General features: G+C 48.3%; 1 protein-coding gene across 1 annotated transcript in view; it reads right to left on the bottom strand.

The window, feature by feature from the left end:
* LOC134540674 (leucine-rich repeat-containing G-protein coupled receptor 5) overlaps positions 1-12,591 on the bottom strand; it is a 403,985-nt gene that overhangs the window by 41,740 nt on the left and 349,654 nt on the right. The gene's annotated exons all lie outside the window — the stretch shown is intronic.

The raw sequence follows: 12,591 nt of genomic DNA, 5'->3' as shown, positions 1-12,591 counted from the left end.
TTTGATAAAACTGCTACCGTACTGATTTTTTAAGAAAATCTGGAAAAGCACAGCATGAATAAGGGTGTTTTATCCCTTTCAATTAAGTTTGGATTTTATGTCATCTTTATGTAGTAAGAAAGCCAGCATAATGCTAAATCATACATCGCATTAGAAACAACTGGCTTACCGTCAGCTTATTTGATACCAAGAAACATCACGATTCCTTGCTAACTTTGTTTTTATTATATATATATATATATATATATATATATATATATATATATATCACACGTAATTAAAAACCATCACGATGAGGATACATTTAAGACTTAGGATACATTACCTGATATAAATTTATTCATATATAAACACCAAATGTAATATATTTTTAAAATTTTTTGCAATTACATTTTACGTTTATTAAAGATAATCCACATGCTATAATTGTGCGGAATTTCTAAGAGCAAGAAATAACGAAATAAATTTAATTTCTTTAAAATCCATTATAAAATTTATAATTTTTTATAACGCACTGAAGAAATATTCAAACACTAAAGTCATAACGTATTTAACTGTAGTTTTATAGCAAAATTGAATATGGGTGAAAGATAATATATATATATTATATATATAATATATATATTTCATTTGATCCATAAGAACCTAAACCCTCCCATGGGTGGTTGTAATAAAGGTAAGAAGACGCTTCATGTGATCACATTAAAGATATGCAACTTGCGGTACAAACATGTACTTGCAGCTGCGTAATCCTTGCGTCGCTGTTCCCAACTATATCTTTAATAATATAGTAGAAGTACTTGCAAGATATAAGTAATGTGGCCTCTTCTGTTTATTTAAGCCAACAATAGAAGTGGTGTGAGGTTTAAAGACATTTCCTTTACGATCTTTATAATCCTGCCTAAACTTACAACAATACAAACCATCATGAAATTGCTTAAAAAAAAAGGGTGGTTGTCTGTAAAGTCGGTTTAAGGACGATAATTTTACGTCTTAACGTCATAAGAAAACATTTATGAAAAATTGCATACTTTTAAATTTTCAAATATTATTTACAGTTTTTGCAAATTCAATTTAAATAATTTGTTTAAATATAATCACGAATAATTAGTTTAAAAGCCCGCCTTAACCTGTTTGATATTATAGAAGATTTTCTCGCACGGTGGTTGGCCGGTTCTTGCACGCTCGGCTCAGGCGGAACGTGAGAATTTTTCGTGCGTGCAGCCGGCGTTCATCGATTTATAAGACGTTATCACGTCAAAAAAATCTTATTGCAAAAATAAAGTCCTTTCTGTTTACTATTTTCCACCGTTCAAGGGCCTTGAACTTGAAACGTTACTTAACACAGTATTTTTTTAATATTACGCTATTAATGTGGCGATGCACAGCTAGCTAGCAACTGAATGTAAAACTTTGCGGTGTTTCGTCATCTTTGCCTGCTCCACTCGACGATGTAATACGAAGCGCATTGCCGTATCTACTCGGTTATCTTAGACGCGGCCACTCCAAAGAGCTACGTTGTTGTTCGATTATCATTCGTTGCGCTCCTTTCTAGACCACCTTCCTTCGGACGGCGTATTTCTTTGCGAACACAGTTTCGGTTCGACTCCTGTTTGGATAAACGACGACCTATGCGTCATCATTACTACCGTTTGTTTGTCCAGACGACGCTGGTTCGACGACCGCACCACGGTGACAGTTGGAAGAAGTGATGTGGTTGCGGACATGCCAGTTATCTGGCGTTGCAGCTTCGAATCCCGATGCGGTCAAACAGATTCAGTTTTTTTTTTGACGTGATAACGTCTTAAAAATCTATGAACGCCGGCTGCACGCATGTAAAAGTGTCCCGTTACGCACATTGTCCCGTTACTCTGTGTCCCGTTACGCTCACTGTAGGCTTGCGCCGCATCTATCTCTCTTCCACTCGATCGGAACAACCATCGATTTGACTTTTTCGAGGCACATTAAAATTGCAAAAACTCCCGTTCGTTTCCTACTTTTCCTATCATCGTCCTATCCTTAACAGAATGGTAACACAGATTGGAAGAAGTTAAATAGCAAACATGTATAAAAGTTATGGTTAAAATAATCTCTTCGTTAAAGTAATAAACATATTTGAATTAATGAGTGCAAATAAAAGTAAATTTATCAATTAAATTGTAGATTTCATTTCACTCCTTTACTGTATCCATACAAAATAGTGATAATTCAATAAAAATGATTCAATTTTATTCATAAAAATATGCAATCATTTCATCAATGTTTTATTATGACGTTGTCACGTTAAACTATCGTCCGTAAACCGACTTTACAGACAACCAATTTTTTTGATATTTCCCGAAATCACTTCAGGAAAATTTCGGGTAATGATCTATTACTTTAAATCCACCACTGAGGCTACCGTCTTTAATATCACTGATACGAAAAATGTTTTATTAACAATTCGTGATGTCCACCATGACGTCATACTGGTTGACGTAATATCTGCCTTGGCATTAGTTGTAGGTGGTCAGTCTGGCGGTGGCTTCCGTGGAGGAAGGACCAGTAGCAATTTTTTAATCGAACGACTCACCGAGTTCGGACCTAGTACTTTTTTTATTAAATATATTATCAGAATTTTATTAAATAAATCTTTCTATAATTTTCTAAGCATTTTTTTCTCTGAATTTATAAATTAAAAAACGCGGATATTTAATTCGGCAGACATATTTTAAAATGACTGAATTTTTTAAAAATAAAATTTTATTTATTATTTTTTTATCGATTTTTTAAATCTTTTCCGGATTTATAGCTTAATATTCACGGAATTTTAAGATGTTGTGCAACAGTGACATAGTTTCAAGATAGAGACCATAGCCAAATTTGCAAAGTTTTGTGATTGGGGCGCTCTATTACAAGATGGTGGCCGAGGTCTAGATCATCCAATACGACCGCCGTCAAATCTTCATTAAATATGGCGACCGTAACGAAAAGTGCAACGCGGACGTCATCGTTCATGTTGGCCGCCGTTACGTCACAATCCAAGATTGTGGTCGGCATCTCGACTCAACCCTGCCGTCTCACGAGAAACCCTGTACCCGGAGAGACCAATGTATACTACTCGGTTGTTTTCTGATCTCCGTTCTGTTCTGCTTCACGGACGTACTTGAGTCACGGTGCAAGCGAGTGTTGCAACGTGTTCACAGAAGTGTTGGAAACGGAACATTTAACACCTTGGATCCTGGAGGGAAGCCTTATTTTCACAGACGAGAGAGCCAAACGCCCGATCGTGCATCTTCGGTTTTTTTTTGTTCCATTGTAAATAAATATGGCGGTGTTGATAAAAGGAAAGACCATAAACAAGGCAACGGTATTTATTTGTAATTGTTTTTAGAGGAAAATACCTAATTGAAGAAACGTACTTCGTGGATTTGTATATCTTTCATACCGTAAAAAATCTAGGAAGTCTTTGTCTTCCACAAATATTCTCGGGACGCCCCATATTCCGTGAATGTTTATTTTGGACAACTCATGATAACTAATTGTCAATTAGGTTAGGTTAGCTACATTATAAATACTTTAAAACATTGTGAACGGTTGATTTGGTTATGATAGCTACATTAAAGATAACTGTGAAATCATGTATACGGTTTCCTAGCCCTGGATAGCTACATATTAAAAAGTTATTTGCTAAGAACCATAAAATGATTTTACAGTATTTTTTTTAATGTAGCTACACTAACCTAATATAACCAACCATCCACGATGTTTTAAAGTATTTATAATGTAGCTAACATATCCTAATCGACAGCAAAATTTAATGTCACACCGGTTTATACAATGAGATAGAACGGAATAAAAAGCGAGCATGAACTTCGGGGAACTTCGGGTGTGGCTCTCTCGTCTGTGAAATGAATGCTTCCCGCTCCTGGAAGCCACACGTGCGGGAGGAAACAGTGGGGCCAACTAACGTCGTTCCGCCCTGTTTCTCGCCTCAGGCCTGCCAACTGAGTTAGTTACACACACACACACACACACTGCGGCAGGCCTGGCCCTGCCTTGCTCGTTCAGCCGCTAAAGTGCTCCAGTGTGTCTCGGCTGAACAACAAAACATTTTGAAGTAGCTTGGCTTCTGGTTTGTAGCCGTGTCCTTGGCAAAGGATCCACCTCAGTAGGTAACTGCTCCCTGATGATGGCGACTGCAATGTAGACCGAAACGTTGGTGAATTATTTGCCAAGGACGCGCGGCTACAACCCAGAAGCCGAGCTACTTCAGACAATGGCCGCGAAAGCCTGCGAACATTATTAATAAAACATTTTCCTCGCCAGCTTTGCGAAGTGGAGACCAGCTGTTTTTTTCAATCACTGTTAACGTCCTAGTCATATAAAGATATGGAAGTTTGGATGTTTGTATATAAATCACGTATTTAACATTAAACCGATTTAAATAGGATTTTAAAACAGAGGTACGTTAGACAGCAATACCCAATAGTATTAAAAATTTTAAAATATTTGCTTCCCAAGAGAGTGTAGAGATGGCGAGTGCGATATGATTAAGTTTTAAAATATCTTATAATACATTCAAAACGGAAAAGAGTAACTGGCACGCGTAATTTACATCGATAATATTTTCATATTATTGGGAGTTACAGCGATTTTTCCGTTTTTCAAAAATCCTTCCCCATTTCTACTTCTCTGGTCAGTCAGATATTATTGTCCATTAACGAACTCGACCGAGATTTTTCACTACTATATTAATTTAATCTATCAGTTTGGAAGTGATTTGTATTAAATTGCGACAGTTATCGTGTCCACAAAATTGTTTTATATATAAATTTATATACACTTTTGAGTTGACGATTGTTTTAGTGTTTATAGACCATGAAACGAAAAACTATATTAAAATTTTCTGAAAGTCGCACAATGGTAACGGCTACAATAGGTAGTATTTATTTGAAATATAGCTAAAAAAAAGAAGGGAAAACGAATGATTGAACTATTCACAAAATTTAATCTTCAAACTTTATTGCCCCCGTAGTCAATTATTTTCTTGCTGACTTACTTTATTTATAAAACGATGTAAAATAAAACACTAAACTTTATAAAATAGGATATTGGTATATATGTATTTATGTATGACGTTGATAAACTCAAACACCGTTTGATCGATCTCCATGTCGTCATGGAGGATTTTAGGCTATCAAGTTTTTTGTTAACTCGCCGCTAAATGGCGCTGCAGCACATCAACTTCTAAACCGTTCAACCAATTTTAACCGTGAAATGTTTCAGCCGTTTGGAGTAGTGACTGTTGGATTACTGGCTGGGTCGAATGTTTGACATGTGACATTTATTTGAAGAATTGAGTGTTGTGTTGTCAATTTGCCTCAATGCCGCGGCGAGCTATGTCCGAGATCCGCAAATCACTTCACCCGCCTGTTATGGTCAACACGGTGGTCGCCTTGACGATGGTAGGTGTTACAAGTGTTCTGGCCCATCTAACTTTCATTATTATTATCATGATAATAATCAATCATTTATCATATATCCAATGCCACCATCAGCAAAATCGTCATTGTAATATTAATATTCACCATCGTCACGGTTGCCACACTAAATTTTGTCAAAAATATTCATTACTTTCGCCATCGTCCCTACTATCATCGCTGTGTTCATCTAGAAGACTAGAATTAATATAATCAGCATCATCATAATCTTAATATACACAATGATTATCAATATCAATACCACCACCAACATCATGACATTTTAAATAAAATATTCTACCGCAGGCATAATTATCACAATTTCCAGCTTTACGACTATCACCACAATCCTTTGGTGTAATATCATCATCACCAACATAAACATAAATACTGTCACCACTCATGCACACCATAACCACTGTCATGAGTACCACCATCAAGAGCGACCACAGGCGATGCAACAGAAACGCTAGGAGAGTGTGGCGCCAGGAGAGGGTAAAGGTGTGAGAGTGTGGCGCCAGGAGAGGGTACAGGTGTGAGAGTGTGGCGCCAGGAGAGGGTAAAGGTGTGAGAGAGGGTAAAGGTGTGAGAGTGTGGCGCCAGGAGAGGGTAAAGGTGTGAGAGTGTGGCGCCAGGAGAGGGTAAAGGTGTGAGAGTGTGGCGCCAGGAGAGGGTAAAGGTGTGAGAGAGGGTAAAGGTGTGAGAGTGTGGCGCCAGGAGAGGGTACAGGTGTGAGAGTGCGGCGCCAGGAGAGGGTAAAGGTGTGAGAGTGCGGCGCCAGGAAAAGGTAAAGGTGTGAGAGTGTAGCGCCAGGAGAGGGTAAAGGTGTGGGAGTGTGGCGCCAGGAGAGGGTAAAGGTGTGAGAGAGGGTAAAGGTGTGAGAGTGTGGCGCCAGGAGAGGGTACAGGTGTGAGAGAGGGTAAAGGTGTGAGAGTGTGGCGCCAGGAAAGGTAAAGGTGTGAGAGAGGGTAAAGGTGTGAGAGTGTGGCGCCAGGTGAGGGTAAAGATGTTGGAGTGTGGCGCCAGGAGAGGGTAAAGGTGTGAGAGAGGGTAAAGGTATGAGAGTGTGGCGCCAGGAGAGGGTACAGGTGTGAGAAAGGGTAAAGGTGTGAGAGTGTGGCGCAAGGAGAGGGTAAAGGTGTGAGAGAGGGTAAAGGTGTGAGAGTGTGGCGCCAGGAGAGGGTACAGGTGTGAGAGTGTGGCGCCAGGAGAGGGTAAAGGTGTGAGAGAGGGTAAAGGTGTGAGAGTGTGGCGCCAGGAGAGGGTAAAGGTGTGAGAGTGTGGCGCCAGGAGAGGGTAAAGGTGTGAGAGTGTGGCGCCAGGAGAGGGTAAAGGTGTGAGAGAGGGTAAAGGTGTGAGAGTGTGGCGCCAGGAGAGGGTACAGGTGTGAGAGTGCGGCGCCAGGAGAGGGTAAAGGTGTGAGAGTGCGGCGCCAGGAAAGGGTAAAGGTGTGAGAGTGTGGCGCCAGAAGAGGGTAAAGGTGTGAGAGTGTAGCGCCAGGAGAGGGTAAAGGTGTGGGAGTGTGGCGCCAGGAGAGGGTAAAGGTGTGAGAGAGGGTAAAGGTGTGAGAGTGTGGCGACAGGAGAGGGTACAGGTGTGAGAGAGGGTAAAGGTGTGAGAGTGTGGCGCCAGGAGAGGGTAAAGGTGTGAGAGAGGGTAAAGGTGTGAGAGTGTGGCGCCAGGTGAGGGTAAAGATGTTGGAGTGTGACGCCAGGAGAGGGTAAAGGTGTGAGAGAGGGTAAAGATATGAGAGTGTGGCGCCAGGAGAGGGTACAGGTGTGAGAAAGGGTAAAGGTGTGAGAGTGTGGCGCAAGGAGAGGGTAAAGGTGTGAGAGAGGGTAAAGGTGCGAGAGTGTGGCGCCAGGAGAGGGTACAGGTGTGAGAGTGCGGCGCCAGGAGAGGGTAAAGGTGTGAGAGTGTGGCGCCAGGAGAGGGTAAAGGTGTGAGAGTGCGGCGCCAGGAGAGGGTAAAGGTGTGAGAGTGGCGTCAGGATAGGGTAAAGGTGTGAGAGTGTGGCGCCATGAGAGGGTAAATGTGTGAGAGTGTGGCGCCAGGAAAGGGTAAAGTTGTGAGTGTTGCCAGGAGAGGGTACAGGTGTGAGAGTGCCGCGCCAGGAAAGGGTAAAGGTGTGAGAGTGGCGCCAGGAGAGGGTAAAGGTGTAAGAGAGGGTAAAGGTGTGAGAGTGTGGCGCCAGGAGAGGGTAAAGGTGTAAGAGTGGCGCCAGGAGAGGGTAAAGGTGTGAGAGTGAGGCGCCAGGAGAGGGTAAAGGTGTGAGAGAGGGTAAAGGTGTGGGAGTGTGGCGCCAGGAGAGGGTACAGGTGTGAGAGTGTGGCGCCAGGAGAGGGTAAAGGTGTGAGTGTTGCCAGGAGAGGGTAAAGGTGTGAGAGTGCAGCGCCAGGAGAGGGTAAAGGTGTGAGAGTGTGGCGCCAGGAGAGGGTAAAGGTGTGAGAGTGTGGCGCCAGGAGAGGGTACAGGTGTGAGAGTGCGGCGCCAGGAGAGGGTAAAGGTGTGAGAGTGTGGCGCCAGGATAGGGAAAAGGTGTGAGAGAGGGTAAAGGTGTGAGAGTGCGGCGCCAGGAGAGGGTACAAGTGTGAGAGTGCGGCGCCAGGAGAGGGTAAAAGTGTGAGAGTGGCGCCAGGAGAGGGTAAAGGTGTGAGAGATGGTAAAGGTGTAAGAGTGTGGCGCCAGGAGAGGGTAAAGATGTGGGAGTGTGGCGCCAGGAGAGGGTAAAGGTGTGAGAGAGGGTAAAGGTGTGAGAGTGCGGCGCCAGGAGAGGGTAAAGGTGTGAGAGTGGCGCCAGGAGAGGGTAAAGGTGTGAGAGTGAGGCGCCAGGAGAGGGTAAAGGTGTGAGAGAGGGTAAAGGTGTGGGAGTGTGGCGCCAGGAGAGGGTACAGGTGTGAGAGTGTGGCGCCAGGAGAGGGCAAAGGTGTGAGTGTTGCCAGGAGAGGGTAAAGGTGTGAGAGTGTGGCGCCAGGACTGGGTAAAGGTGTGAGAGAGGGTAAAGGTGTGAGAGTGTGGCGCCAGGAGAGGGTACAGGTGTGAGAGAGGGTAAAGGTGTGAGAGTGTGGCGCCAGGAGAGGGAAAAGGTGTGAGAGAGGGTAAAGGTGTGAGAGTGTGGCGCCAGGAGAGGGTACAGGTGTGAGAGTGCGGCGCCAGGAGAGGGTAAAGGTGTGAGAGTGTGGCGCCAGGATAGGGAAAAGGTGTGAGAAAGGGTAAAGGTGTAAGAGTGCGGTGCCAGGAGAGGGTAAAGGTGTGAGAGTGCGGCGCCAGGAGAGGGTAAAGGTGTGAGAGTGTGGCGCCAGGAGAGGGTAAAGGTGTGAGAGTGTAGCGCCAGGAGAGGGTAAAGGTGTGGGAGTGTGGCGCCAGGACTGGGTAAAGGTGTGAGAGAGGGTAAAGGTGTGAGAGTGTGGCGCCAGGAGAGGGTACAGGTGTGAGAGAGGGTAAAGGTGTGAGAGTGTGGCGCCAGGAGAGGGTAAAGGTGTGAGAGAGGGTAAAGGTGTGAGAGTGTGGCGCCAGGAGAGGGTAAAGATGTTGGAGTGTGGCGCCAGAAGAGGGTAAAGGTGTGAGAGAGGGTAAAGGTGTGAGAGTGTGGCGCCAGGAGAGGGTACAGGTGTAAGAGTGTGGCGCCAGGAGAGGGTAAAGGTGTGAGAGAGGGTAAAGGTGTGAGAGTGTGGCGCCAGGAGAGGGTACAGGTGTGAGAGTGCGGCGCCAGGAGAGGGTAAAGGTGTGAGAGTGTGGCGCCAGGAGAGGGTAAAGGTGTGAATGTGCGGCGCCAGGAGAGGGTAAAGGTGTGAGAGAGGCGTCAGGAGAGGGTAAAGGTGTGAGAGTGTGGCGCCAGGAGAGGGCAAATGTGTGAGAGTGTGGCGCCAGGAGAGGGTAAAGGTGTGAGTGTTGCCAGGAGAGGGTACAGGTGTGAGAGTGCGGCGCCAGGAGAGGGTAAAGGTGTGAGAGTGCGGCGCCAGGAGAGGGTAAAGGTGTGAGAGTGTGGCGCCAGGTGAGGGTAAAGGTGTGAGAGAGGGTAAAGGTGTGAGAGTGTGGCGCCAGGAGAGGGTACAGGTGTGAGAGTGCGGCGTTAGGAGAGGGTAAAGGTGTGAGAGTGGCGCCAGGAGAGGGTAAAGGTGTGAGAGAGGGTAAAGGTGTGAGAGTGTGGCGCCAGGAGAGGGTAAAGATGTGGGAGTGTGGCGCCATGAGAGGGTAAAGGTGTGAGATAGGGTAAAGGTGTGAGAGTGCGGCGCCAGGAGAGGGTAAAGGTGTGAGAGTTGCGCCAGGAGAGGGTAAAGGTGTGAGAGTGAGGCGCCAGGAGAGGGTAAAGGTGTGAGTGTTGCCAGGAGAGGGTAAAGGTGTGAGAGTGCAGCGCCAGGAGAGGGTAAAGGTGTGTGAGAGGGTAAAGGTGTGAGAGTGTGGCGCCAGGAGAGGGTACAGGTGTGAGAGTGCGGCGCCAGGAGAGGGTAAAGGTGTGAGAGTGTGGCGCCAGGAGAGGGTAAAGGTGTGAGAGTGTGGCGCCAGGAGAAGGTAAAGGTGTGAGAGTGCGGCGCCAGGAGAGGGTAAAGGTGTGAGAGTGGCGCCAGGAGAGGGTAAAGGTGTGAGAGAGGGTAAAGGTGTGACAGAGTGGCGCCAGGAGAGGGTAAAGGGATGAGAGTGTGGCGCCAGGAGAGGGTACAGGTGTGAGAGTGTGGCGCCAGGAGAGGGTAAAGGTGTGAGTGTTGCCAGGAGAGGGTAAAGGTGTGAGAGTGCAGCGCCAGGAGAGGGTAAAGGTGTGTGAGAGGGTAAAGGTGTGAGAGTGTGGCGCCAGGAGAGGGTACAGGTGTGAGAGTGCGGCGCCAGGAGAGGGTAAAAGTGTGAGAGTGTGGCGCCAGGAGAGGGTAAAGGTGTAAGAGTGTGGCGCCAGGAGAAGGTAAAGGTGTGAGAGTGCGGCGCCAGGAGAGGGTAAAGGTGTGAGAGTGGCGCCAGGAGAGGGTAAAGGTGTGAGAGAGGGTAAAGGTGTGACAGAGTGGCGCCAGGAGAGGGTAAAGGGATGAGAGTGTGGCGCCAGGAGAGGGTACAGGTGTGAGAGTGTGGCGCCAGGAGAGGGTACAGGTGTGAGTGAGGCGCCAGGAGAGGGTAAAGGTGTGAGAGTGCGGCGCCAGGAGAGGGTAAAGGTGTAAGAGTGCGGCGCCAGGAGAGTGTAAAAGTGTGAGAGCGCGGCGCCAGGAGAGGGTAAAGGTGTGAGAGTGGCGCCAGGGGAGGGTAAAGGTGTGAGAGTGTGGCACCAGGAGAGGATAAAGGTGTAAGAGTGTGGCGCCAGGAGAGGGTAAAGGTGTGAGTGTTGCCAGGAGAGGGTACAGGTGTGAGAGTGCGGCGCCAGGAGAGGGTAAAGGTGTGAGAGTGCGGCGCCAGGAGAGGGTAAAGGTGTGAGAGTGTGGCGCCAGGAGAGGGTACAGGTGTGAGAGTGCGGCGCCAGGAGAGGGTAAAGGTGTGAGAGTGGCGCCAGGAGAGGGTAAAGGTGTGAGAGAGGGTAAAGGTGTGAGAGTGTGGCGCCAGGAGAGGGTAAAGATGTGGGAGTGTGGCGCCAGGAGAGGGTAAAGGTGTGAGAGTGTGGCGCCAGAAGAGGGTACAGGTGTGAGAGTGCGGCGCCAGGAGAGGGTAAAGGTGTGAGAGTGTGGCGCCAGGAGATGGTAAAGGTGTGAGAGTGTGGCGCCAGGAGAGGGTAAAGGTGTGAGAGTGTGGCGCCAGGAGAGGGTACAGGTGTGAGAGTGTGGCGCCAGGAGAAGGTAAAGGAGTGAGAGAGTGTCGCCAGGAGAGGGTACAGGTGTGAGAGTGTGGCGCCAGGAGAGGGTACAGGTGTGAGAGTGCGGCGCCAGGAGAGGGTACAGGTGTGTGAGTGTGGCGCCAGGAGAGGGTACAGGTGTGAGAGTGTGGCGCCAGGAGAGGGTACAGTTGTGAGTAAGCGGCGCCAGGAGAGGGTAAAGGTGTGAGAGTGTGGCGCCAGGAGAGGGTAAAGGTGTGAGAGTGCGGCGCCAGGAGAGGGTAAAGGTGTGAGAGTGTGGCGCCAGAAGAGGGTAAAGGTGTGAGAGTGTGGCGCCAGGAGAGGGTACAGGTGTGAGAGCATGGCGCCAGGAGAGGGTACAGGTGTGAGAGTGCGGCACCAGGAAAGGGTACAGGTGTGAGAGTGCGGCGCCAGGAGAGCGTACAGGTGTGAGAGTGTGGCGCCAGGAGAGGGTACAGGTGTGAGAGTGCGGCGCCAGGAGAGGGTACAGGTGTGAGAGTGCGGCACCAGGAAAGTGTACAGGTGTGAGAGTGCGGCGCCAGGAGAGGGTACAGGTGTGAGAGAGGGTACAGGTGTGAGAGAGGGTACAGGTGTGAGAGTGTGGCGCCAGGAGAGGGTACAGGTGTGAGAGTGCGGCGACAGGAGAGGGTACAGGTGTGAGAGTGCGGCGCCAGGAGAGGGTACGGGTGTGAGAGTGCGGCACCAGGAAAGGGTACAAGTGTGAGAGTGCGGCGCCAGGAGAGGGTACAGGTGTGAGAGTGTGGCGCCAGGAGAGGGTACAGGTGTGAGAGTGCGGCGCCAGAAGAGGGTACAGGTGTGAGAGTGCGGCGCCAGGAGAGGGTACAGGTGTGAGAGTGCGGCGCCAGGAGAGGGTACAGGTGTGAGAGTGCGGCACCAGGAAAGGGTACAGGTGTGAGAGTGCGGCGCCAGGAGAGGGTACAGGTGTGAGAGAGGGTACAGGTGTGAGAGAGGGTACAGGTGTGAGAGTGTGGCGCCAGGAGAGGGTACAGGTGTGAGAGTGCGGCGCCAGGAGAGGGTACAGGTGTGAGAGTGCGGCGCCAGGAGAGGGTACAGGTGTGAGAGTGCGGCGCCAGGAGAGGGTACAGGTGTGAGAGTGCGGCGCCAGGAGAGGGTAAAGGTGTGAGAGTGCGGCACCAGGAAATGGTACAGGTGTGAGAGTGCGGCGCCAGGAGAGGGTACAGGTGTGAGAGAGGGTACAGGTGTGAGAGAGGGTACAGGTGTGAGAGTGCGGCGCCAGGAGAGGGTACGGGTGTGAGAGTGCGGCACCAGGAAAGGGTACAGGTGTGAGAGTGCGGCGCCAGGAGAGGGTACAGGTGTGAGAGTGCGGCGCCAGGAGAGGGTACGGGTGTGAGAGTGCGGCAC

Source organism: Bacillus rossius, chromosome 17, assembly GCF_032445375.1.
Source record: "Bacillus rossius redtenbacheri isolate Brsri chromosome 17, Brsri_v3, whole genome shotgun sequence".
Classification (NCBI taxonomy): Eukaryota; Metazoa; Arthropoda; class Insecta; order Phasmatodea; family Bacillidae; genus Bacillus; species Bacillus rossius.
The sequence above is the reverse complement of the archived record's forward strand: the minus strand, read 5'-3'. Positions and strand labels throughout refer to the sequence as shown.